Raw genomic sequence first — 27,034 nt, 5'->3', positions numbered from 1 at the left:
TACTCTCTTTCCATTCTCCATCCCTCCATTCCATCTCCTCCCTTTGCCTCATCCCTTCCTTCTCCTCTCTTTAGCCTCGTTAGGCCATGTGGCACTGTCCTCTCCCAGCTCCCCTCTCACTGATTGTATCTTTTAGTATTCTTCCCTTTCTTATATGTGTTTAGTTTCCTGGGCTAAGAAATACTAAAGATAATAGTGATTGTAAATTGGGTTGAAAAACAGCGGGCACTAGATTGGGTTAGTTAAAAATGGGCAAGGGATCGGATAGAAATGAAAATATTAGATTTTAGAGTAAAAATAGAATGGGGTTTCAAATTGGGAAAAAAATTCAAATTAGATTTCCAAATTGAATGGGGTTAATTTTGGTTAGGTTTAGGCACATAGGGGTTAATTTTGGTTAGGTTTAGGCACATAGGGGTTAATTGGTTAAGGTCAGGGCTAGACTCTTTGGGTAGGGTGATAGCCATCTTGGGCTCCAAAAATTGAGTGGCCCCTAGGAGGCCCCGGCTGGTTAGGTGAAGAAATATGAGCTAGGGTAGGGTAGGGTAGGGTAGGGTAGGGTAGGGTTAGGGTTAGGGTTAGGGAATCGGGTCCGAGTCCCTCCCCAAGCAGGGAAGGAAGGTGCACGGTCCATCCGACCCATGTACCGCCCGTCCCCCCGGCCCCAGTATTCCTGACGAGTGCGCTGGGGACGCCAGTCCCTGCGCCACCCCGTCCAGGGATACATGTTTTGGTTTTAGTTCTCTAAGTCTGGTACTATTTTTGGTTTTTTAGATTTTGTTGTTTTTTTGTATTTTTTAGTTTTATAATTTTTTTGTATTTTTGTTATTTTATCTAAACCAAAAAATCAAACACACAACTTAAAACACCTTCCCAAAGACAAAAAAGGAAGGGAAAAAGCCAAAAACCCAGAAAAAACTAAAGTTAAAAAATGGACGAATTGGTCCTTTAAAAAGAAAAAGGAAACTTATCAATTGGACAAATTAGTCCTATAAAAAGAAAGGAAACTTACCCTTGTAAATGGACAAATTAGTCCTATAAAAAGAAAAAGGAAACTTACCTTTGTAAAACTATTTTATCTTAAGTTACACTTTTTTTGTTGTTTTTTAGTTTTCTTATTTTTTTGTATGTTTTGTTTTTATGTAAAAAATAACTAAAGACACTTTCCCCAAAAAACGGGAAAGGAAAAAACCAAAGAAAACTTAGAAAAAACCAACTAAAGTTTCAGGCTATTCGCCGTGTAACAAAAGGAATTAAAATAAAATAAACCGCTGTAGTCGCGTTAAATAAACAAAAGATGGTGTGCTGTAAACGACGTTTCGGTCAAAAGCGACCTTCTTCAGGCAAAGCACACGATAAACTCACAAACTTGCAGCAGTTGAGCAGTCTGGAACACGTCTGTCCTCTTCGAAAGCCAAGTGCAAAATGAGACTTCCTACCAGCAAACTCACAAAATGGCGGCTGCACATGCGCTTTAGTGCTGGGTCCTAAACTCCACCTTGTTTCTGTAAACTCCTTAAATGTCTAATGAACTAATGTTTTTAACTTTTTAATCAACTCAAATATGAATTATGTGTGTAATGTAACTTATATAACTTTTTAATCCCATATATGAAAAACAAAACCCTAAGTGAAAATAATGAACGTATTCCCCTTAACCCCAAAGAAACTTTTCTATATTTAGATTCGCTGCCCAATGAATTCCCAATGCTCAACCAAATACTACCTCATAATTTATTTAATGTAATTTATATATTTATTTATTTATTTATTTATTTATTTATTTATGAAATCCAATCAACCCAATGGTGTTATTAACTGTAGCCAATCACTTTTTAATACTAAAACCCCTATTAATAAATGTTTTTAGCCCTATATTTGTACTGTTTTAAATTATTTATATACTAATATATTTATCAGAGTTGGGATTAAGGAAAGGGGCGGGGCTAAAAAGTTAGGGTTAGGATAAGACAGGGTTAAGGTTAAGGTAAGGGTTAAGATAAGGGATGGGGTTAAGGTAAGAGGTAGAGGTTAAGGTAAGGGTTAAAGTAAGGGCTAGTGGTTAAGGTAAGGGCTAGTGGTTAGGGTAAGGGCTAGTGGTTAAGGTAAGGGTTAAGGTAAGGGCTAGTGGTTAAGGTAAGGGCTAGTGGTTAAGGTAAGGGCTAGTGGTTAGGGTAAGGGCTAGTGGTTAAGGTAAGGGTTAAGATAAGGGATAGTGGTTAAGGTAAGGGTTAGAATGAGGGATAGGGGTTAAGTTAAGGGATGGGGGTTAAGGTTAGGATAAAGAACTGGGTTAGGCTATAATTAGGATTAGGCAAGAAGTCCAAATTAAGGTTAGGCAAGAGGCCTAAATTAGGTTTAGGCAAGAAACCAATATTCACCCTCCCAAAGAAACAAAAGGTGGAGCTAGACTAAACCAAAATAACCAAAACAGAACCTGAGGCTAAACCAAGGGTATGGAACAAAATTAGAGCTCAAAAAGAAAGCCTTGGGACTAAACGTCCTTTTCACTAAAGTCCCATAACCATCATCAGGACATGAATCCTCCAAAAGACCTAATCTCTCCTAATATTCAGACCATAAGGTACCCTTGTGCCCAACAAGAAAATCCAGCGCCTTTCCTGGTTTCTGCGCTCACGGTCAGTCCAAAGCACATTCCTTTGTAAGCCCGCCATTCTGACCGACGCCAAGCCATGACGCAAAAAATGTCGAACCAGGGGCGTGTCCACTTCCTTCTTGTTGCGTATGTTGTATCTGTGTTGCATCATACGCGTGGACAATGTGTTTTTTGTCTCTCCCACGTACTTCATAGTACACTTGGAGCAAAAAATGACATAAACACAGTTCTTGGATCGTGGGCTGAATCCCTGCTGGATCCTATGTACAGTATTGTCTCTACTGTTTTTAATAAACCTCAGCTTCTCAAACTGGGCATCCAACAACTGTGACCTATCTGAGCTCAGGGATGGCAGTTTTGCATGGACCAACACGTCCTGCAAATTAGCATTCCTACGATAAGCTGAAACTATTCTGGAGTTCTGGATAATGTCCTGTTGTGCTAAAATGTTATCAAAATTGGTCTTCAGCTTGCTGTTCAAAAATCTGCTTGCTGAGGAAAAGGTTGTGATGACAGGAATTAATTTCCCATGATCCCTCGCTTTACCCTCTTCAAAGGTCCTGTAACAATGTCTTAAAAAGGACCTTGAGTACCCACGCCTGCGCAATGCCTTAAACAAAGTCACCACTGCCTCTCTGAAATGCTCGTGTCTCGTACAGATTCGTCTGAATCTAAGTAGTTGAGATTTCACGATGCCTCGAAAGGTATGCTTTGGGTGGAAACTTTGCTTGTGCAGCAGCGCATGCGTGTCCGTGACCTTGAAGAAAACTTTCACATCCAATTTGAAATCATTCTGGAAATTTGGTCCTTTAAAAACCGTTGTATCTAGAAAGTCAATGGACTGCTTGTTGAGTTCCGTTTTTAGCGTAATGGATGGATCATGAGAATTTAAAACCACGACAAACTCCTTGAACTCTTGTTCGGAGCCTGTCCATATACCCCATATGTCATCAAGGTACCGTAGATAACAAGCCGGCTTCTTCTGGCACTTAGCTAGCACTTCTTTTTCCCAGTTAGCCATAAAAATATTGGCGTAGGCTGGGGCAAACTTTTTGCCCATTGCCGTCCCCTTGATTTGCAGGTAAAATTTACCATCGAACATAAAATCATTTCGAGTCAAATTTATTTCAAGCAGCTCTAAGAGCTCCTCATCAGGGCGTTTGGGATCAGGATAAACCTGAAAAATGTTCCTCACACATTCTATTCCAGCCGGAATTGGAATGTTTGTGTACAAGTTATCTACGTCCATAGAGAAGAAAAAAAATTCTTCCTGAATCCTCAAACCGTGCACAATCTCAATAAAATGACATGTATCCCTCACGTAGGCAGGATGTTTAGTGGATAATGGATTTAAATAGTAGTCTAAAAACTCAGCCGTGAAATACGTCTCGCTCCCGCAGTCTGAGACTATTGGTCTCCCTGGCGGAATTTCAAACGGGACTGTCCATTTCTGCGGTTCTTTATGTATTTTAGGCAAGATGTAAAAACGCCTTTCTCTCGGCTGGTTCCGACCCATCAAATATTGGCGTTGTTTAGCATTTATGAACTTCTTCTTTTTTAACCTGTCCAAAATGGATACTACCATTGGAACTGTTTCCATATAAATTGGTTTATCTAACTTTTTATAATACACCGCATCGTTCAATTGGCGTTCAACTTCAAAGACATATTGGTCTCTGCTGAGTATTACAACCGCCGAACCCTTATCGGCTGGTTTGATGACCAAGTGTTTAGCATGTTGTAGCTCTCGCAGAGCCTTAACTTCAGCCTGAGAGATATTATATTTCTCCTGTACTGATCTATAATGTTTTGTGAAATCGGCTAAATCCGTTTCAATCAAAGTTGAGACTTCTAGTGGCAAATCGCTAAGCGGTGGTGTCCAAATAGAAGGCCCAACAAAGGGCAACACCGGTTTGTCATTGGTGGTTTTAAAATACGCGGCCAATTTTAGCTTGCGGTGATAATTTTGTATGTCTGCTAATAACTGTGTTCTTTGGTTCCTGCCTACATCTAATGTCGGGATAAAAGACAAGCCCTTAGTCAAAAGGGTGCTTTGCGGATTAGACAGCGTGAAGGTCTTCGCCAAGACCACAATGTCTTGCGTGACCAATGACCGCGTCTTCTCCGCCCCCTCCCGTTCAGGACTTAGGGGGACCTGGAGTTTAAAAATGACATCCAATGGTCAAACATGGCACTCCCTGTCTCACGTGTCCAATGAACATCATCCGTCTCCGTTTGAAACTTCTCGTCCGGAAGACGGGGAATGAACGGCATATTTCTTTCCACATGCTCGTTCAAAATCTGGAGGTTATCTTTCTCCTCCTGTGGGAGAGCTTCTGAATAATTCACCAAAGGAATCCAGATTTCCGCATAGGGAAACTTTCTCTTGGTTGACCTCAGTGCCCCTTGCACGTTTTTAACCGTGGTCTCTTTGCACTTATTCCCCCTACTGTTCATGCCAAAAGAAAGCACGATTTTCTCAACAACCAGGCCTGTCGGAGGTATGGTCTTTTCCATCAGAGCCTGTCCATGTCGGAAATGAGCCCCCGGAAAGCACTCGACCTGCAGGTCTTTGTTAAAGTACTCAGGGAGCTTATCGAGGTTCGAGTCCCCAATAAACAACCACTTCTTGTGGACCGACAACGACCAATCCGTCAGCTTGCGTTGTGTGTTGGGGTGTTTGTAGGGCTTAAAACGTTGAGGTTCTGGTGAAGTAAAATGATCTGAAGACTCTTCAAAGAGGTCTTCCTCTGGACTAGCCTCCCTCTGAACCGGAAGACTATCTTGCACGGTTTGTGGAGAAGGCGGAATTACCTCTTCCTCATCCTCCTCATCTGACTGATCAGAAAGTGACCCACGATCAGCATCATCCTCAGAGGCCTGGGAAGACTCTTCCACAGACTCCTGGTCAAACTCACGGTTCACCGGTGACACATGTTCAGGGATAACCAACTTGGTTCCCTTAGGCGTCCTGCGCGCCTGTCTTTGTTCCCTGGGAGACCCCGATTTCGGAGTGCTCTGCCAATCTCGAGCTCCCTGGTCAGCACGGTCTGTCATCGTACCCACTGAAGCTTTGGTTGTAGCTGGTTGTGGGACGCGGGCCGGCTTAACCTTCCCTGACCCTTTTGAAGGACCTGGCTGGACCAGGCCTGCCCTTGAAGGACCTGGCTGAACCAGGCCTGCTCTTGAAGGACCTGGCTGGACCAGGTCTCCTGCATCAACATCCACTGAGGCAGCACGCGAAGTACGGGCCGAAGTTGCGGCATCAGTCTGCTGTGGAGGAGCAGCCTCCAACCTGTCCATGATCAAAGCCTCAGCATGATCAATGACCTCTTGTGGAAGCCGGGGCAAATTGCGTTTAGCCCACCGTACTGCCACCTGAAAGGCTGGTCTCCAGTCAGGGATGTGCAGTTCAGGTAGTTCATCCAGCAACTCTTGAACACCTGTCTCATAGTGTTCCATCAAAATGAGATATGTGGTGTGGCCCCAGTTTTTGGCATTGCCAACAATCAAATCTATTGTTCGCTGTGTTGGAGCCGCGGGCTTGATCATCCCTGACAAGAGTTCGACCATACGGGCTATCATGCGTGGCTCCGGCTTTCCAGGTTTGCGCGCCACATTCTGCAAATGGTGAACCATTTTAATGATCAGATGTAGCTTGCGGACCAGTTTACCAAACTCAGGATCCGCTGGCTGTCTCCTGACCTCTGAACTCCCATCTCGTGGAGGGACCCATCTCTGGGCCGCTTGCGGGCGACCTTGGCGAACTACGTCGGCGTAGGAGCGTGATTGGGGGCCGGCGTAACGAGGCGCACGCGGGGGAGGCGCTGGCTGGTTAGGGAATCGGGTCCGAGTCCCTCCCCAAGCAGGGAAGGAAGGTGCACGGTCCATCCGACCCATGTACCGCCCGTCCCCCCGGCCCCAGTATTCCTGACGAGTGCGCTGGGGACGCCAGTCCCTGCGCCACCCCGTCCAGGGATACATGTTTTGGTTTTAGTTCTCTAAGTCTGGTACTATTTTTGGTTTTTTAGATTTTGTTGTTTTTTTGTATTTTTTAGTTTTATAATTTTTTTGTATTTTTGTTATTTTATCTAAACCAAAAAATCAAACACACAACTTAAAACACCTTCCCAAAGACAAAAAAGGAAGGGAAAAAGCCAAAAACCCAGAAAAAACTAAAGTTAAAAAATGGACGAATTGGTCCTTTAAAAAGAAAAAGGAAACTTATCAATTGGACAAATTAGTCCTATAAAAAGAAAGGAAACTTACCCTTGTAAATGGACAAATTAGTCCTATAAAAAGAAAAAGGAAACTTACCTTTGTAAAACTATTTTATCTTAAGTTACACTTTTTTTGTTGTTTTTTAGTTTTCTTATTTTTTTGTATGTTTTGTTTTTATGTAAAAAATAACTAAAGACACTTTCCCCAAAAAACGGGAAAGGAAAAAACCAAAGAAAACTTAGAAAAAACCAACTAAAGTTTCAGGCTATTCGCCGTGTAACAAAAGGAATTAAAATAAAATAAACCGCTGTAGTCGCGTTAAATAAACAAAAGATGGTGTGCTGTAAACGACGTTTCGGTCAAAAGCGACCTTCTTCAGGCAAAGCACACGATAAACTCACAAACTTGCAGCAGTTGAGCAGTCTGGAACACGTCTGTCCTCTTCGAAAGCCAAGTGCAAAATGAGACTTCCTACCAGCAAACTCACAAAATGGCGGCTGCACATGCGCTTTAGTGCTGGGTCCTAAACTCCACCTTGTTTCTGTAAACTCCTTAAATGTCTAATGAACTAATGTTTTTAACTTTTTAATCAACTCAAATATGAATTATGTGTGTAATGTAACTTATATAACTTTTTAATCCCATATATGAAAAACAAAACCCTAAGTGAAAATAATGAACGTATTCCCCTTAACCCCAAAGAAACTTTTCTATATTTAGATTCGCTGCCCAATGAATTCCCAATGCTCAACCAAATACTACCTCATAATTTATTTAATGTAATTTATATATTTATTTATTTATTTATTTATTTATTTATTTATGAAATCCAATCAACCCAATGGTGTTATTAACTGTAGCCAATCACTTTTTAATACTAAAACCCCTATTAATAAATGTTTTTAGCCCTATATTTGTACTGTTTTAAATTATTTATATACTAATATATTTATCAGAGTTGGGATTAAGGAAAGGGGCGGGGCTAAAAAGTTAGGACAAAAGATTTTTAGATCCCGTCGGCCCCGCAGGGGCCGGCGGGATCATGCACACTCCATCGCAGTCCCCCAAAGGATGGGCCAGCCCCATCCCCCCCACCAGAAATCAGATAATGTTATAAATACATTAAAAATAATATAGATATATACATACACACATTATATACATGAAGATACATTCTATTGCTTGTTTATTTATTATTACAGGATATATATCAATATATAGGTGAGTATGGGATTATATAAAGTATACATAGGTTATAATATTCATATAATGATGCTATCACAGATATATATAGTAATAATTATTTTATTAACCTTTCTTTTCTCTTTCTTTAGGTTCCATCTCCCAGCCGGTCTCAGGTAAGTAAAAGAAAAAAAGAAAAAGAGGTAAGTAGGGTTACAGGGGTGGGGGTTGGGTATGTACATTGTAATTATATTATCTTATTGTTATTAATTTTTCTTTTCTTCTTCCACAGGTTTTGTTTTTTCCACAGGGTTAAGGTAAGTATAAAAGGAGGTAAGTAGGGGTTACAAATGGTTGGGGTTAGGCATAGAGTTTAGGGGTTATGGTAAGGGTAAGGGGTGGGATAGGGTTAAAAAATCAGAATAAATAATAGGGTTATGGAGGTTAGAGAGGGTTAGGGGGGGTAGGGGGTTAGGGTTAGGGGGTTAGGGGTAGGGTTAGGGTTAGGATAGGGGACAAAATCCCTCCTCCGGAAGGAGGTGGGAGGTGCACGGTCCTTCCACCCGTAGGACCACCCGTCTCCACGGTCCCGTGGATATTGGGGTTGCTGGGCACGCTCCCGGCGTCTGCCGTAGCGCACCTCAGTCCAACCCCCATCCATACAGTCCACTTGTTTTTAATAAAAAATAAAACCAACTGAAATCGCTCTCCAAAAGGGAAAGGATGTTCCAATGAACTAACAAAATCTAAAATGTTCTTACTTAAAACAAAAGGAAACTTACCGTTTTAATACTATTTTTTTAGTTTTTTTAGTGTTTTTCTAAAAAATAAAAGGAAACTTAGCGTTTTAATACTATTTTTTTAGTTTTTGTATTTTCTTATTTTTTTGTGTTTTTTATATTTTTCTAAAAACAAATAAATAAGTACAAACTTAGAGTGCTTTCCAAAAGGGAAAGAATTGTTCTATTTAACTTAAAAAAACAAATAAAGGTATAAAAATGAACTTAAAGTGCTTTCCCAAAAGGGGAAAGAAATGAACTGGTTGTTCAAAGAAACCAAAAAAGCACTTGTTTTAGTGTTTCCAAAAACGGAATAAATAAAGTTGTTTTGAATAAAAAAATAAAAAAAGTCTTGCTCAAAAGAGTATTAAAAAACAAGAAGAGTGTGCCAAAGTCGACGTTTCGACCCTGGCCGGGTCTTCTTCAGGAAAGGCACACACTAACTACAGCCAAAACGGCTGAGAAAAACTAAAATGGCTGGCAAAAAGACAAAATGGCAGATCAGCTGTCTTACCAGTGTGCTGGAGAGATGCTTTCCCCTCGGCTGCCAGAGAGCAAGTGAGCTCCCTCTCTAAGATGGCCGGCTATATAGCGCGACCCCGTAGCTCCGCCCCCTCGCGCGTCACTTCCGCGTAACTCCGCCCCCACAATTTTAACGTAAAAAATGACCAAATGAATTTTAATCCCAACCAATAATGAAATTAAGGTTTTTAAATACATTTTAACTAAGCCAAATTAATTAAATTAATTAAATACATACTCCAAATAAGGGCTGAAATTAAGGTTAAGGAAAAAACAAGGTTAGACTTAAAACAGAGGGGGGGAGGGGTTATGGTTAGGGTTAGGGCAGGTCAGGGGTTAGGTTTTTAGGAGAAAAGGCGGGGTTACGCCTCGCGTTCGCTCCGCCCCCTTCGCGTAAATTCGCGTAACTCCGCCCCCTCAATTTTGGCCAAATAATAATAAAAACCATCTGGTTAAGGTTTTGAACATGCCCAATGATGAAATTAAATGTTAAAATGAATTTTAATCTAACCAAATTGGAGTAATTTTAAAAAAACGAAATAACCAATATAGGATTGTGGTTAAGTGAAGAAATATGAGCTGCTCCCCACGAAGTGGGGGGCAGCGAATGCACACTCCACCCTAGGGGCCACAATCCACCACCCGAAGGTGGTGGGGGTCCCACCACCCGAAGGTGGTGGGGGTTCAAAAAATTCGACTTGAAGTCGGTCCTGTGCCGCGACGTTTCGGCCTATGTGGGCCTTCCTCAGGCGAAACCGACAAGCCTGGGAAGTGGGGTGCCTGAATGGGCTTCTTCCTCCTCACTCCTGTCCCTACTGACTATCCTCCCCTTTTCCTGTCTTCTATTTCCCTTCCTTTGAGTTTAATGTTTGCCTTTTAGTTAAATTTAAGTTTTGTAACTAATTGTTGTTTCTTTTTCCTCCACAGGTTCCCAATCCAGGAGAAATTGACGGTAAGTGGTTTTTATCCTTATCCCAAATTATTTAAAGTGTTAGTTTTAATTCAAGTTTCTAATTTATGTTTTTGCTTCCTCCACAGGTTCCAAATGCAGGTAAGTTTATATATGTTTTTTTGTGTGTCTTTTTTTCCACAGGTCCCCATCAAAGAATCCAAATTGTTTTCCTATATAATAAAATTATTTTGAAATTAATCTTGTTGTTGTTTGTCTTTTGTCTTTTTCCACTATTCTACTCTCTTTCCATTCTCCATCCCTCCATTCCATCTCCTCCCTTTGCCTCATCCCTTCCTTCTCCTCTCTTTAGCCTCGTTAGGCCATGTGGCACTGTCCTCTCCCAGCTCCCCTCTCACTGATTGTATCTTTTAGTATTCTTCCCTTTTTATATGTGTTTAGTTTCTTGGGTTAAGAATTACTAAAGATAATAGTGATAATAAATTTGGATAGAGAAACAGCGGGCACTAGATTGGGTTAGTTAAAAATGGGCAAGGGATAGAATAGAAATGAAAATATTAGATTTTAGAGTAAAAATAGAATAGGGCTTCAAATTGGGAAAAAAAAAAAAAAAAAAAAAAAAAAAAAAAAATTCAAATTAGATTTCCAAATTGGATGGGGTTAATTTTGGTTAGGTTTAGGCACATAGGGGTTAATTTTGGTTAGGTTTAGGCACATAGGGGTTAATTGGTTAAGGTCAGGGCTAGACTCTTTGGGTAGGGTGATAGCCATCTTGGGCTCCAAAAATTGAGTGGCCCCTAGGAGGCCCCGGCTGGTTAGGTGAAGAAATATGAGCTAGGGTAGGGTAGGGTAGGGTAGGGTAGGGTAGGGTAGGGTAGGGTTAGGGTTAGGGTTAGGGTTAGGGTCAGGGTTAGGAAAGAGATTTTTGGGCCGTGTCACCCCCGGAGGGGGTGGCACGGCCTATGCACACTCCATCCAGCCCCCCACCAAAGGTAAGTCAGTCCCACTCCCCCACACACACACTCACACGTCCCTCAAGTGGCTGACAGCAGGTGGGATGCCCGTCTGGAGAGGGGGATAAGAGAGAGGGGGGAAGGATGTCCCTATTGTTTTATTTTGATCAATTACTAATGTTGTTTTTATTTTGTTGTTTTTTTGTTTTTAGGAGGAGAAGGGAAGGAGTTCTGCTGGAGAACAAAGGTAAGTATTATTTTTTTATTTATTTTTTTATGAAAATAAATCATATTAAGGGTTGAATGGGGTTAAATAAAGGCCAGCATAGGGTTAAAAAGGGCTAGGGTTAAAATTGGTTGGGGTTAGGATTGAGGTTAGGGAAGGGTTAAAAAAGATAGGGGTTAGGGTAGGGTAGGTTTAGGTAAAAGCGTAGTGCCCCTGGGGGGAGCACTGCGAAGGGCACGGGCTCTCGGGGGCAATGGGGATCCAAAGGATCTTGGGACCCTCCTTAATTGTAATAAAAATGGATCTTTGATCCTTAAAAAATACTTAAAAGTGTGGTCAATTTTTAGAAGTGCATGGAGGATTGGGCAACGGTGCAGGCTGGCAGTGGGACTTTGTATATTTATCAAAATGTCCCCTCCCCCTTCAGGGCCCCTGCCGTGATACTTACGGTGGTCATTACTTAAAAGGAGCAAGTTTTATAAGAAAATAACTAAATAAATAAATAGTAAGTGCTTGATTGAAATTTTAAAAGGTTAGACATAAAACAAGAGAAGTTAATAAGGACATAAGTGCTAAAATGATAAAACAAGTGCTCAAATGATAAAACAAGTGCTCAAATGCTAAAACAAGTGCTTAAAAACAAGTGCTGATAAAAAACACACCGTATATGCATGCAATGAATAAAAGAGAACCACACATATGTACATTTTAAGATTAGAATAAAATCATGCATAATACTGTTGTTTATTGTCTAAAACCTTACTTTATAAAAGTTCAATTTCAAAGTAAAAATGCTTGCTCCTGCTAAAAAATAATAATACTAATAATAATAATGACACCAACTTCTCATAGGTTTTTTATAAGATATGTTTTATTTGAAACAAGGGTTTGCAGGAACTCCGGCTGCGGTGAGAGGCTTCGTGTGAGGAATAAATGTGTTTATAATTTTTAGAAAGAAATAGTAGAAATCAAGTAAATATATATGTGTATAAAAAGAAGTTAAAATTATAGTAAATGCATAAGAAAATTAAATAAATAATTAAAGGATCTTTGTAAATTAGTGAATCAATAAATAAGTAAATAAATAAAAAATTCATGATTTGTAGGAGATAAAAGTTACAATTAAATAAATTTAATATGTAAATATGTCTTAAAATATAGAAATTTAAGGAGGTAAATAAATATATTAAATAAAAAAAAAAAAAAAAAAAAAAAAAAAAAAAAAAAAAAAAAAAAAAAAAAAAAAGGAGTTTCCTTCTTGGGTCACCGCAGTCGGAGTCCTGCTCAAAACCTGTAGGGGGAGAAGCCCTGAAAAGGGAGGAGGTGAGCACTTCTAGTAAATGCTGCAAAAAAGGTTGTTATTTATCAAGTGGAGATGGACTCATCAGCCATACTTTTCGTTTAGGCCGGTAGGGTCTATGGTCTTTAGTAGATGAATCCATCTCCTCTCCGCTGCCTGTCTCTGGGCCGTGGTCCAATCCCTCTTGCTCTCCAGGCCCATGCTCTGGACATTGTGTTGGCCATGGAGTTTAAAATGTGCATACAGGACACTGGTGCCACTCCCGTTGTTCATGATGTAAAAATGCTGTTTTATTCTGGTTAAAATTGAATGTTTAGTCTGCCCCACATACATTTTGTGGCAGGCCCTGCACCTAATGGCATATATGACATTATTTGTTGTTGGCTTCAGGGCCTGCCACGGGTTTATACCTGTTTTTGCGTAAGGGTTAAAAATGTGGGGGAGGGAGATAAAACCAATTGCCGAGCCTCGACGCGCTTCCCCAGGTGTCCTTGAGTTGTTCAGGTCAGAGTGCACCAATAAATCTTTAAGATTTTTGTTCCTGCGGTGGGCGGAGATCAGCCGGCAGTCCCCCAGCGCGTCGCAGTTGTTCCTTGCCCTTTCAAAGTTTGTCTTAAAGATGGAAAGAAGGTTTCTGGTGGTCTCCGAATAGGTGACCACCAGGGGGACAAGATTCGGGCTGGCTGGTCGGGGGACGTTATGGTGGTATTTTTCTTTGAAGGTCCGGCTGACCTCCGCCTTGACACTCCTGAGGAAGCGCCTCGAGTAACCCCTAGGCCTCAGCGCACTAAAGAGGGTGCTTGTAGCTTCCTCCACATGCTCAGGGAAGGTGCAGATCCTGTGGAAGCGTATCAGCTGGGACTTTATCAGACCTCTGTACGTGTGCCTTGGGTGGTAGCTGGTTTTATGGAGGAGTGCATGGCGGTCGGTGTCTTTGAAATGGACTTTGGTGGCCAGTATCTTGGTTTGGTCGCTGGAGTCGCGGAAGAAGACACTCGTGTCCAGAAATTCTATTGAGTGAGGTTGTAGATTGTACTTGATTTTTATCTTCGGATGGTGTGAATTGAGTGTGTCGGTGAAGGTGATGAACTGTTCTGGTGTGCTGTCCCAGAGGCCGAAAATGTCATCCAGGTACCGGAAATACAGTCGGGGTTTGACGGGGATGTTGCTGAGTGCTGTTTCCTCCCAGTGGGCCAGATATATGTCCGCATAGGACGGCGCATACTTCCGGCCCATCGCGCAGCCGCACAGCTGGAGATAGTGCTGGTTGTTGAACATAAAATCATTTCTGGTGAGGGTTATTTCCAAAAGTTTCAGGATGTGGTGGTCAGGGCGAGTTGAATCTGGATGTTTGTTGAAAATTGACTGAACGGCGGCTAATCCTAGTGGAGTTTCAATGTTGGTGTATAAAGAGTCTATATCTATTGTAAAAAGGAGGGTGTGACCGGGTACCTGTTGGTTTTTTATTGTCTGTACAAAATGGTATGTGTCTTTAATGTAACTGGGGTGGAGTTTGGCGAGGGGGTTAATGAAATGATCTATATATTCTGTTATGGCATATGTTTCTGAACCGCAGTCGCTTACAATGGGGCGGCCGACCGGAACAACAGAAGGGACCGTCCACGTTTCAGGGGGCTTGTGGATCTTGGGTAACAGATAAAAGAGGCGGGGCCTGGGTTCATCGGGACCGTCCAGGTACTGTTTTTGTTTTGTAGTGATGTATTTGTGTCTGTGTAATGTGTCTGTAATGTTCCTAACTAATGTTTGTGTTTCCTGCTGGAGTGAGGTGTGTAGTGGTCTGTAGTATGTGTTGTTGTTTAACTGTCTGTGTGCTTCTAATATGTAATTGTCCCTATCTTGAATAACAATTTGGCCCCCCTTGTCGGCTGGTTTAATGACTATGTGTTTGGATGTGCCTAGTGTTCTGAGGGTGCGTTTGTGTTCCTGGCTAATGTTGGGTGTTCTATGTGGACGGGGGTGCCAGTGTGTGAGTGCCCGGTTGTTATCAGTGATTAGTTGTGTTATGGTGGGTGAGATGGTGTCCGGGTGTGGTTGCCAAGTGGACGGTCCCGTGAAGGGCACAGGCTCCCGCCTCTGGGCCCCCTGAAAGTGGTCTAACAATTTAAGCCGTCGGTGGAAGGCATGAAGGTCCCTTCTGAGTTCCGGCCGGGTGGGAGGATTGGGGGTCGGGATGAAAGTGAGTCCTTTTTCTAGGATCTCCAGCTGCGCGGCTGTGAGGGAGAAAACAGCAGAGAGATTAGTGATATTGGAGAGTTGTGGGGGAGATGTGCAGTTGTCTCCCTTTACAAGTTTAAGTGTTCTTTCCAGTACCTGAATATTTGTTCGGCCACCTGGGCAGTCCAGTGGATGTTGTCGGCCGTGGTGTGAAAAAGCAATGGGTTAATTTCCGGAATGAAGTTGTACTTGGAGGCTATGGTGTTATTGAGTCGAGTGAGTAGTGTTTGCTTTCGCTGGTCCAGTTTCCGTGAAAAATTTATGATGGGGAAGTAAATGGTGGCGTTGGGAAAGGTGATCTGGCTGGTGCTCCACATCTGCTGTGCTTGTTTCAAGAAAGTGGATGGTTCATGTTCTGACAGACAGTTGTTGAGACCGACCGAGAGTATTACCTGTGTGACGGTGTGTTGAGGTGGCAGTTTCTTTAAGATGGCGGTGATGTGGTGAAATGTGGCTCCGGGGAAACTGTCTACCTGAATGTGTGAGTGTCTGAATGTGGGGATACGGGAGAGGTTTGAATCGCCTATAATGAGTATCCTCTTCCGCACCTCCAGCGACCAATCCTGAATTTTACGAAAAGTGCGTGGGTGTGTGTGTGGTTCTGGGGGGTTCGGGGAGCCAGGCGCCGCCGCAGGGACCCTGGTTGGGCGAGAGGTGGATATCTCAGATGTTAAGGTAGTGTTCAGCTTAGCTTTCATTTTACCCTTCATCATCATAGAGTTGTTATCCACCTCTGAGATTTCTAGGGCTCTACAGGCCCCTGCGGCAAACAGCTCTGGCTCCCTCTGCTGTGCGTGTGGTGGATCTGGAGGTGGAGAAGAGGAGATTGTGTTACTACAGGGGAGAGCTACATTGCTGTATGTCTGTGTAGTCTCTGTGGGGTTATGGACTTTGTGCGGAGAGGGGGGGTGGTGGCGGCGGCAGGCTGGGGGGGAGGAGGAGGGAGCGGGGAGGGCCCCGGCAGAGGACCCAGCCGACTGCGACCCCAGGCGGTCGAGTACAGCTCGAGGGATGGGGTTGAGCTGCACCTTTACCTGCCGCCTGGGGTTGCGTCTGGGCAACTGGGGCTGCATCAATCCATCGGGGCCCCCCACCGCCGCCGCAACCTCGCCCCCAGCCGACGCACAGAGGTCTGAAGAGGGGGGAAGTGTAGTTGGGATAGGAGGGAGAGTGGGGGGAACAGGAGAGTCAGAAGGGGGAGAAAGAGTGTCAGGTTTAGGGGGAGAGTGGGGGGGAGGACGGGGCAGGGGGCTAGGGTTGGGATTGGAGGGGTTGGGGAGGTCAGAGGGGTTAAGGTTAGGAGAGAGGTGGGGGGAAGGGGGTGGGAGGAGGTTAGGGGGGTTGGGTTTAGGGGAGAGGTGCGGGGAGGGGGTAGGAAGGGGGTTAGAGGGGTTAAGTTTAGGAGAAAGGTGAGGGGAAGGGATAGGGGGGAGGCTAGAGGGGTTGGGTTTAGGGGAGAGGTGGGGGGAGGGGGTAGGAAGGGGGTTAGAGAGGTTAAGTTTAGGAGAAAGGTGAGGGGAAGGGGTAGGAGGGAGGTTAGAGGGGTTGGGTTTAGGGGAGAGGTGGGGGGAGGGGGTAGGAAGGAGGTTAGAGGGGTTAGGTTTAGGGGAGAGGTGGGGGGAGGGGGTAGGAAGGAGGTTAGAGGGGTTAAGTTTAGGAGAGAAGTGGGGGGACGGAGTAGGAAGTAAGGTAGAAAGGTTGGGTTTAGGGGAGGGGTGGGGGGGAGGGGGGGGAGGAGGGGGGTCAGTGAGGTTGGGATTATTCAGGTTAGGGGAAAGATGGGGAGGGGAAATAGTAGGAGGGGGGTTAAGGGGGTTAGGAAGGTTAGGTTCGAGGTTAGGAGAAAGGTGGGAAGAGGGGGGGCTAGGAGAGAGGTTTGGGGGGTTTGAAAGGTTGAGGTTAGAAGGGAAAGAGGTGGAAGCTGTAGGGGGAGGGTCCAAGGGGTTAGGGAGGTTGGGAATCGGTGAAGCGGTGGTAGTTGGTTGGAGTGGGGGAAAGTCCAGGGGGGACAGGTGAGGCAGAGGAGCGTCCGCCTCCCCCAGATGTGGTTCTCCGGTGAGGAGGTCTCTCAAAATGGAAAGGGAGGAGGCGGTAAGCTTCTGTCTGTACCTCACCCTCCCCCACTGGATCGCCCTGTCAAATGCTATTTGATTATAGGGGGGGACATTCTCCAGCTCCGCAGCAATCACCTGATCATAATGTGCTCTGAGAATAACCATGTTATTGTGCATCCAAATGTTTGTGTTGTTTGTGACTTTATCCTGTGTTGCTGTGTTGGGTGATGCGGGTTTGATGAAGTCGGCCAGTCTTTTGACCTTCTTCATCATCCCCTGTGGATACGTGCCCTTATTAAATGAGTTATTGAGGATTTCGGAATGGTGGATGGCTTGTAATAATCGGAAATATTTTTTTGCCTGTAGATGGATTTCTGGTGGAAGGTTATGTGAAGAGGATGAGTGGGTGCTCGCTTCCGGAAGGGGACGAGCAGGGGGGCCACGTTTCTTTGTGCGCCTTTCCCCGCCCGGTCCCCCCCCGGAAGGAGCAGCCAGTGGTGCAAATCTGTTCGATAATGTGAGTGTCATGTTGCTGCAGAGCTGGGGAAGTCACACAGGTAGGTCCCAGCTGATAAGGCGCTGCCACAGATGAAAATGGTGGATGGTCTGTCACCTCCCCAGGGAGGAAGGGGGCAGGGAGCAGAGCAGAGGAAGTGGAGCACCATAAAAAAACACACCATAAAATGATACAATAAACACAGGGCTATAAAATGCAATAAGCGAAAGCCATAAAATGAAGCAATAAATGAGGGATAACCCTGTAAAACCCACTAAAAGTTGCAGAGGAAATCTATGAAGCTATGAGCAAACAAAAGATAAAAGTTGGTTTGTGGATAGAACCTACAGAGCAGTGATTGGTTTAAAATAACAGTTAAAAATGGAATAAAAATAAAAAAGATAAAAAAAAGGGGAAGGGAAATTAAAAGTTAAAATTTAAAAAAGGGGGAAAAAAGGAAATTAAAGAATAAAAGTTCAAGCTAAAAATGAATATAAAATAAAACAAAACCACACTCACGGGTCGACGGCCTGGTGTTGGTATAGGCTTGGGTATGTGTCGACAGGGAGGGGGCCTTTGCTAGGCCCCAACCTCCCTAAATTTCCACTGAGGCCCCCAATGGGGCCAATAAAAATAGTTGAAAGCAGTTCAGCAGTTCATGGATGGCAGTATTTCGGTGGTGAGATGAAAGTTCTTCAGTGTGCACACGCTTTAAGTTGTTTTTCACTCACCATTCAGTTCATTTTTCCATGTTTCTTCCTGCTGTAGTGGAGTCTGTTGAGAGCTGGGCCGTGAGGGTAGGAAAAATAAAATTGAAAAAATAAAACAATAAAAGCAATCACTGCTTTAAAAGGCTCCACAAATCCAAATGGAGTTTAAAAGAAATAAAAGAGATTAAAAAGTGATTAAAAGGAGGTCCTCGACGTTTCGCCACATCTAGGCTTCTTCAGGAGGAGTGTTATAGTGAGTCACCGGTTAGAGTCTCCATCATTTCAAGAGAAATGTTTGGGGTGGGTCACCCGCATGGTCTCCCTGATTGGACCAGCTTGGTCATGTGACCACCTAAGGAGGAAGAGACTAGTCTAGGGCAGATGCTTGTGACTTAGACAAAGATGGGGGAATGAAAAAAGAGGGAGAAGAAGGAAAGAGAGAGAGAAAAGAGAAGAAGGGGGGGGGGGGGGGGAAGGGGGGTTGGGGGGAGGTTTATTTATGTATGAAACATAAAATAAAATAAAATAAAATAAAAGATGTATAAAAAAAATATTTTTAACTCCTTTGTTAGGAAAAAAGACCTTAAAAAGGAGAGAGTAGTTTAGACGATGGGGGGAGGGGGGGGGGGAAAAGGTAAAGGGAAGGGCGATTTCCTCTGCAAAATCAAATTATAAAAAGGTTAAAATAGTGGCTGAGGTGGGTGCTCGGCTTAGGAAGTGGCACCGTATCCTGCTGCAACAGAAGAGGGTAAAAGATTAGTACAATTTTAAAAGCAGGGGGCTAAAAAATAGTTAAAAAATAGTTAAAGGGCCCCCGAGGCACTGGCAAGGTTAGGTTTAGGTAAAAGCGTAGTGCCCCTGGGGGGAGCACTGCGAAGGGCACGGGCTCTCGGGGGCAATGGGGATCCAAAGGATCTTGGGACCCTCCTTAATTGTAATAAAAATGGATCTTTGATCCTTAAAAAATACTTAAAAGTGTGGTCAATTTTTAGAAGTGCATGGAGGATTGGGCAACGGTGCAGGCTGGCAGTGGGACTTTGTATATTTATCAAAATGTCCCCTCCCCCTTCAGGGCCCCTGCCGTGATACTTACGGTGGTCATTACTTAAAAGGAGCAAGTTTTATAAGAAAATAACTAAATAAATAAATAGTAAGTGCTTGATTGAAATTTTAAAAGGTTAGACATAAAACAAGAGAAGTTAATAAGGACATAAGTGCTAAAATGATAAAACAAGTGCTCAAATGATAAAACAAGTGCTCAAATGCTAAAACAAGTGCTTAAAAACAAGTGCTGATAAAAAACACACCGTATATGCATGCAATGAATAAAAGAGAACCACACATATGTACATTTTAAGATTAGAATAAAATCATGCATAATACTGTTGTTTATTGTCTAAAACCTTACTTTATAAAAGTTCAATTTCAAAGTAAAAATGCTTGCTCCTGCTAAAAAATAATAATACTAATAATAATAATGACACCAACTTCTCATAGGTTTTTTATAAGATATGTTTTATTTGAAACAAGGGTTTGCAGGAACTCCGGCTGCGGTGAGAGGCTTCGTGTGAGGAATAAATGTGTTTATAATTTTTAGAAAGAAATAGTAGAAATCAAGTAAATATATATGTGTATAAAAAGAAGTTAAAATTATAGTAAATGCATAAGAAAATTAAATAAATAATTAAAGGATCTTTGTAAATTAGTGAATCAATAAATAAGTAAATAAATAAAAAATTCATGATTTGTAGGAGATAAAAGTTACAATTAAATAAATTTAATATGTAAATATGTCTTAAAATATAGAAATTTAAGGAGGTAAATAAATATATTAAATAAAAAAAAAAAAAAAAAAAAAAAAAAAAAAAAAAAAAAAAAAAAAAAAAAAAAAGGAGTTTCCTTCTTGGGTCACCGCAGTCGGAGTCCTGCTCAAAACCTGTAGGGGGAGAAGCCCTGAAAAGGGAGGAGGTGAGCACTTCTAGTAAATGCTGCAAAAAAGGTTGTTATTTATCAAGTGGAGATGGACTCATCAGCCATACTTTTCGTTTAGGCCGGTAGGGTCTATGGTCTTTAGTAGATGAATCCATCTCCTCTCCGCTGCCTGTCTCTGGGCCGTGGTCCAATCCCTCTTGCTCTCCAGGCCCATGCTCTGGACATTGTGTTGGCCATGGAGTTTAAAATGTGCATACAGGACACTGGTGCCACTCCCGTTGTTCATGATGTAAAAATGCTGTTTTATTCTGGTTAAAATTGAATGTTTAGTCTGCCCCACATACATTTTGTGGCAGGCCCTGCACCTAATGGCATATATGACATTATTTGTTGTTGGCTTCAGGGCCTGCCACGGGTTTATACCTGTTTTTGCGTAAGGGTTAAAAATGTGGGGGAGGGAGATAAAACCAATTGCCGAGCCTCGACGCGCTTCCCCAGGTGTCCTTGAGTTGTTCAGGTCAGAGTGCACCAATAAATCTTTAAGATTTTTGTTCCTGCGGTGGGCGGAGATCAGCCGGCAGTCCCCCAGCGCGTCGCAGTTGTTCCTTGCCCTTTCAAAGTTTGTCTTAAAGATGGAAAGAAGGTTTCTGGTGGTCTCCGAATAGGTGACCACCAGGGGGACAAGATTCGGGCTGGCTGGTCGGGGGACGTTATGGTGGTATTTTTCTTTGAAGGTCCGGCTGACCTCCGCCTTGACACTCCTGAGGAAGCGCCTCGAGTAACCCCTAGGCCTCAGCGCACTAAAGAGGGTGCTTGTAGCTTCCTCCACATGCTCAGGGAAGGTGCAGATCCTGTGGAAGCGTATCAGCTGGGACTTTATCAGACCTCTGTACGTGTGCCTTGGGTGGTAGCTGGTTTTATGGAGGAGTGCATGGCGGTCGGTGTCTTTGAAATGGACTTTGGTGGCCAGTATCTTGGTTTGGTCGCTGGAGTCGCGGAAGAAGACACTCGTGTCCAGAAATTCTATTGAGTGAGGTTGTAGATTGTACTTGATTTTTATCTTCGGATGGTGTGAATTGAGTGTGTCGGTGAAGGTGATGAACTGTTCTGGTGTGCTGTCCCAGAGGCCGAAAATGTCATCCAGGTACCGGAAATACAGTCGGGGTTTGACGGGGATGTTGCTGAGTGCTGTTTCCTCCCAGTGGGCCAGATATATGTCCGCATAGGACGGCGCATACTTCCGGCCCATCGCGCAGCCGCACAGCTGGAGATAGTGCTGGTTGTTGAACATAAAATCATTTCTGGTGAGGGTTATTTCCAAAAGTTTCAGGATGTGGTGGTCAGGGCGAGTTGAATCTGGATGTTTGTTGAAAATTGACTGAACGGCGGCTAATCCTAGTGGAGTTTCAATGTTGGTGTATAAAGAGTCTATATCTATTGTAAAAAGGAGGGTGTGACCGGGTACCTGTTGGTTTTTTATTGTCTGTACAAAATGGTATGTGTCTTTAATGTAACTGGGGTGGAGTTTGGCGAGGGGGTTAATGAAATGATCTATATATTCTGTTATGGCATATGTTTCTGAACCGCAGTCGCTTACAATGGGGCGGCCGACCGGAACAACAGAAGGGACCGTCCACGTTTCAGGGGGCTTGTGGATCTTGGGTAACAGATAAAAGAGGCGGGGCCTGGGTTCATCGGGACCGTCCAGGTACTGTTTTTGTTTTGTAGTGATGTATTTGTGTCTGTGTAATGTGTCTGTAATGTTCCTAACTAATGTTTGTGTTTCCTGCTGGAGTGAGGTGTGTAGTGGTCTGTAGTATGTGTTGTTGTTTAACTGTCTGTGTGCTTCTAATATGTAATTGTCCCTATCTTGAATAACAATTTGGCCCCCCTTGTCGGCTGGTTTAATGACTATGTGTTTGGATGTGCCTAGTGTTCTGAGGGTGCGTTTGTGTTCCTGGCTAATGTTGGGTGTTCTATGTGGACGGGGGTGCCAGTGTGTGAGTGCCCGGTTGTTATCAGTGATTAGTTGTGTTATGGTGGGTGAGATGGTGTCCGGGTGTGGTTGCCAAGTGGACGGTCCCGTGAAGGGCACAGGCTCCCGCCTCTGGGCCCCCTGAAAGTGGTCTAACAATTTAAGCCGTCGGTGGAAGGCATGAAGGTCCCTTCTGAGTTCCGGCCGGGTGGGAGGATTGGGGGTCGGGATGAAAGTGAGTCCTTTTTCTAGGATCTCCAGCTGCGCGGCTGTGAGGGAGAAAACAGCAGAGAGATTAGTGATATTGGAGAGTTGTGGGGGAGATGTGCAGTTGTCTCCCTTTACAAGTTTAAGTGTTCTTTCCAGTACCTGAATATTTGTTCGGCCACCTGGGCAGTCCAGTGGATGTTGTCGGCCGTGGTGTGAAAAAGCAATGGGTTAATTTCCGGAATGAAGTTGTACTTGGAGGCTATGGTGTTATTGAGTCGAGTGAGTAGTGTTTGCTTTCGCTGGTCCAGTTTCCGTGAAAAATTTATGATGGGGAAGTAAATGGTGGCGTTGGGAAAGGTGATCTGGCTGGTGCTCCACATCTGCTGTGCTTGTTTCAAGAAAGTGGATGGTTCATGTTCTGACAGACAGTTGTTGAGACCGACCGAGAGTATTACCTGTGTGACGGTGTGTTGAGGTGGCAGTTTCTTTAAGATGGCGGTGATGTGGTGAAATGTGGCTCCGGGGAAACTGTCTACCTGAATGTGTGAGTGTCTGAATGTGGGGATACGGGAGAGGTTTGAATCGCCTATAATGAGTATCCTCTTCCGCACCTCCAGCGACCAATCCTGAATTTTACGAAAAGTGCGTGGGTGTGTGTGTGGTTCTGGGGGGTTCGGGGAGCCAGGCGCCGCCGCAGGGACCCTGGTTGGGCGAGAGGTGGATATCTCAGATGTTAAGGTAGTGTTCAGCTTAGCTTTCATTTTACCCTTCATCATCATAGAGTTGTTATCCACCTCTGAGATTTCTAGGGCTCTACAGGCCCCTGCGGCAAACAGCTCTGGCTCCCTCTGCTGTGCGTGTGGTGGATCTGGAGGTGGAGAAGAGGAGATTGTGTTACTACAGGGGAGAGCTACATTGCTGTATGTCTGTGTAGTCTCTGTGGGGTTATGGACTTTGTGCGGAGAGGGGGGGTGGTGGCGGCGGCAGGCTGGGGGGGAGGAGGAGGGAGCGGGGAGGGCCCCGGCAGAGGACCCAGCCGACTGCGACCCCAGGCGGTCGAGTACAGCTCGAGGGATGGGGTTGAGCTGCACCTTTACCTGCCGCCTGGGGTTGCGTCTGGGCAACTGGGGCTGCATCAATCCATCGGGGCCCCCCACCGCCGCCGCAACCTCGCCCCCAGCCGACGCACAGAGGTCTGAAGAGGGGGGAAGTGTAGTTGGGATAGGAGGGAGAGTGGGGGGAACAGGAGAGTCAGAAGGGGGAGAAAGAGTGTCAGGTTTAGGGGGAGAGTGGGGGGGAGGACGGGGCAGGGGGCTAGGGTTGGGATTGGAGGGGTTGGGGAGGTCAGAGGGGTTAAGGTTAGGAGAGAGGTGGGGGGAAGGGGGTGGGAGGAGGTTAGGGGGGTTGGGTTTAGGGGAGAGGTGCGGGGAGGGGGTAGGAAGGGGGTTAGAGGGGTTAAGTTTAGGAGAAAGGTGAGGGGAAGGGATAGGGGGGAGGCTAGAGGGGTTGGGTTTAGGGGAGAGGTGGGGGGAGGGGGTAGGAAGGGGGTTAGAGAGGTTAAGTTTAGGAGAAAGGTGAGGGGAAGGGGTAGGAGGGAGGTTAGAGGGGTTGGGTTTAGGGGAGAGGTGGGGGGAGGGGGTAGGAAGGAGGTTAGAGGGGTTAGGTTTAGGGGAGAGGTGGGGGGAGGGGGTAGGAAGGAGGTTAGAGGGGTTAAGTTTAGGAGAGAAGTGGGGGGACGGAGTAGGAAGTAAGGTAGAAAGGTTGGGTTTAGGGGAGGGGTGGGGGGGAGGGGGGGGAGGAGGGGGGTCAGTGAGGTTGGGATTATTCAGGTTAGGGGAAAGATGGGGAGGGGAAATAGTAGGAGGGGGGTTAAGGGGGTTAGGAAGGTTAGGTTCGAGGTTAGGAGAAAGGTGGGAAGAGGGGGGGCTAGGAGAGAGGTTTGGGGGGTTTGAAAGGTTGAGGTTAGAAGGGAAAGAGGTGGAAGCTGTAGGGGGAGGGTCCAAGGGGTTAGGGAGGTTGGGAATCGGTGAAGCGGTGGTAGTTGGTTGGAGTGGGGGAAAGTCCAGGGGGGACAGGTGAGGCAGAGGAGCGTCCGCCTCCCCCAGATGTGGTTCTCCGGTGAGGAGGTCTCTCAAAATGGAAAGGGAGGAGGCGGTAAGCTTCTGTCTGTACCTCACCCTCCCCCACTGGATCGCCCTGTCAAATGCTATTTGATTATAGGGGGGGACATTCTCCAGCTCCGCAGCAATCACCTGATCATAATGTGCTCTGAGAATAACCATGTTATTGTGCATCCAAATGTTTGTGTTGTTTGTGACTTTATCCTGTGTTGCTGTGTTGGGTGATGCGGGTTTGATGAAGTCGGCCAGTCTTTTGACCTTCTTCATCATCCCCTGTGGATACGTGCCCTTATTAAATGAGTTATTGAGGATTTCGGAATGGTGGATGGCTTGTAATAATCGGAAATATTTTTTTGCCTGTAGATGGATTTCTGGTGGAAGGTTATGTGAAGAGGATGAGTGGGTGCTCGCTTCCGGAAGGGGACGAGCAGGGGGGCCACGTTTCTTTGTGCGCCTTTCCCCGCCCGGTCCCCCCCCGGAAGGAGCAGCCAGTGGTGCAAATCTGTTCGATAATGTGAGTGTCATGTTGCTGCAGAGCTGGGGAAGTCACACAGGTAGGTCCCAGCTGATAAGGCGCTGCCACAGATGAAAATGGTGGATGGTCTGTCACCTCCCCAGGGAGGAAGGGGGCAGGGAGCAGAGCAGAGGAAGTGGAGCACCATAAAAAAACACACCATAAAATGATACAATAAACACAGGGCTATAAAATGCAATAAGCGAAAGCCATAAAATGAAGCAATAAATGAGGGATAACCCTGTAAAACCCACTAAAAGTTGCAGAGGAAATCTATGAAGCTATGAGCAAACAAAAGATAAAAGTTGGTTTGTGGATAGAACCTACAGAGCAGTGATTGGTTTAAAATAACAGTTAAAAATGGAATAAAAATAAAAAAGATAAAAAAAAGGGGAAGGGAAATTAAAAGTTAAAATTTAAAAAAGGGGGAAAAAAGGAAATTAAAGAATAAAAGTTCAAGCTAAAAATGAATATAAAATAAAACAAAACCACACTCACGGGTCGACGGCCTGGTGTTGGTATAGGCTTGGGTATGTGTCGACAGGGAGGGGGCCTTTGCTAGGCCCCAACCTCCCTAAATTTCCACTGAGGCCCCCAATGGGGCCAATAAAAATAGTTGAAAGCAGTTCAGCAGTTCATGGATGGCAGTATTTCGGTGGTGAGATGAAAGTTCTTCAGTGTGCACACGCTTTAAGTTGTTTTTCACTCACCATTCAGTTCATTTTTCCATGTTTCTTCCTGCTGTAGTGGAGTCTGTTGAGAGCTGGGCCGTGAGGGTAGGAAAAATAAAATTGAAAAAATAAAACAATAAAAGCAATCACTGCTTTAAAAGGCTCCACAAATCCAAATGGAGTTTAAAAGAAATAAAAGAGATTAAAAAGTGATTAAAAGGAGGTCCTCGACGTTTCGCCACATCTAGGCTTCTTCAGGAGGAGTGTTATAGTGAGTCACCGGTTAGAGTCTCCATCATTTCAAGAGAAATGTTTGGGGTGGGTCACCCGCATGGTCTCCCTGATTGGACCAGCTTGGTCATGTGACCACCTAAGGAGGAAGAGACTAGTCTAGGGCAGATGCTTGTGACTTAGACAAAGATGGGGGAATGAAAAAAGAGGGAGAAGAAGGAAAGAGAGAGAGAAAAGAGAAGAAGGGGGGGGGGGGGGGGAAGGGGGGTTGGGGGGAGGTTTATTTATGTATGAAACATAAAATAAAATAAAATAAAATAAAAGATGTATAAAAAAAATATTTTTAACTCCTTTGTTAGGAAAAAAGACCTTAAAAAGGAGAGAGTAGTTTAGACGATGGGGGGAGGGGGGGGGGGAAAAGGTAAAGGGAAGGGCGATTTCCTCTGCAAAATCAAATTATAAAAAGGTTAAAATAGTGGCTGAGGTGGGTGCTCGGCTTAGGAAGTGGCACCGTATCCTGCTGCAACAGAAGAGGGTAAAAGATTAGTACAATTTTAAAAGCAGGGGGCTAAAAAATAGTTAAAAAATAGTTAAAGGGCCCCCGAGGCACTGGCAAGGTTAGGTTTAGGTAAAAGCGTAGTGCCCCTGGGGGGAGCACTGCGAAGGGCACGGGCTCTCGGGGGCAATGGGGATCCAAAGGATCTTGGGACCCTCCTTAATTGTAATAAAAATGGATCTTTGATCCTTAAAAAATACTTAAAAGTGTGGTCAATTTTTAGAAGTGCATGGAGGATTGGGCAACGGTGCAGGCTGGCAGTGGGACTTTGTATATTTATCAAAATGTCCCCTCCCCCTTCAGGGCCCCTGCCGTGATACTTACGGTGGTCATTACTTAAAAGGAGCAAGTTTTATAAGAAAATAACTAAATAAATAAATAGTAAGTGCTTGATTGAAATTTTAAAAGGTTAGACATAAAACAAGAGAAGTTAATAAGGACATAAGTGCTAAAATGATAAAACAAGTGCTCAAATGATAAAACAAGTGCTCAAATGCTAAAACAAGTGCTTAAAAACAAGTGCTGATAAAAAACACACCGTATATGCATGCAATGAATAAAAGAGAACCACACATATGTACATTTTAAGATTAGAATAAAATCATGCATAATACTGTTGT

The sequence above is a fragment of the Chaetodon auriga genome, chromosome 16, assembly GCF_051107435.1.
Source record: "Chaetodon auriga isolate fChaAug3 chromosome 16, fChaAug3.hap1, whole genome shotgun sequence".
In the NCBI taxonomy this organism is placed as follows: domain Eukaryota; kingdom Metazoa; phylum Chordata; class Actinopteri; order Chaetodontiformes; family Chaetodontidae; genus Chaetodon; species Chaetodon auriga.
This window is presented reverse-complemented; position numbering follows the sequence as displayed.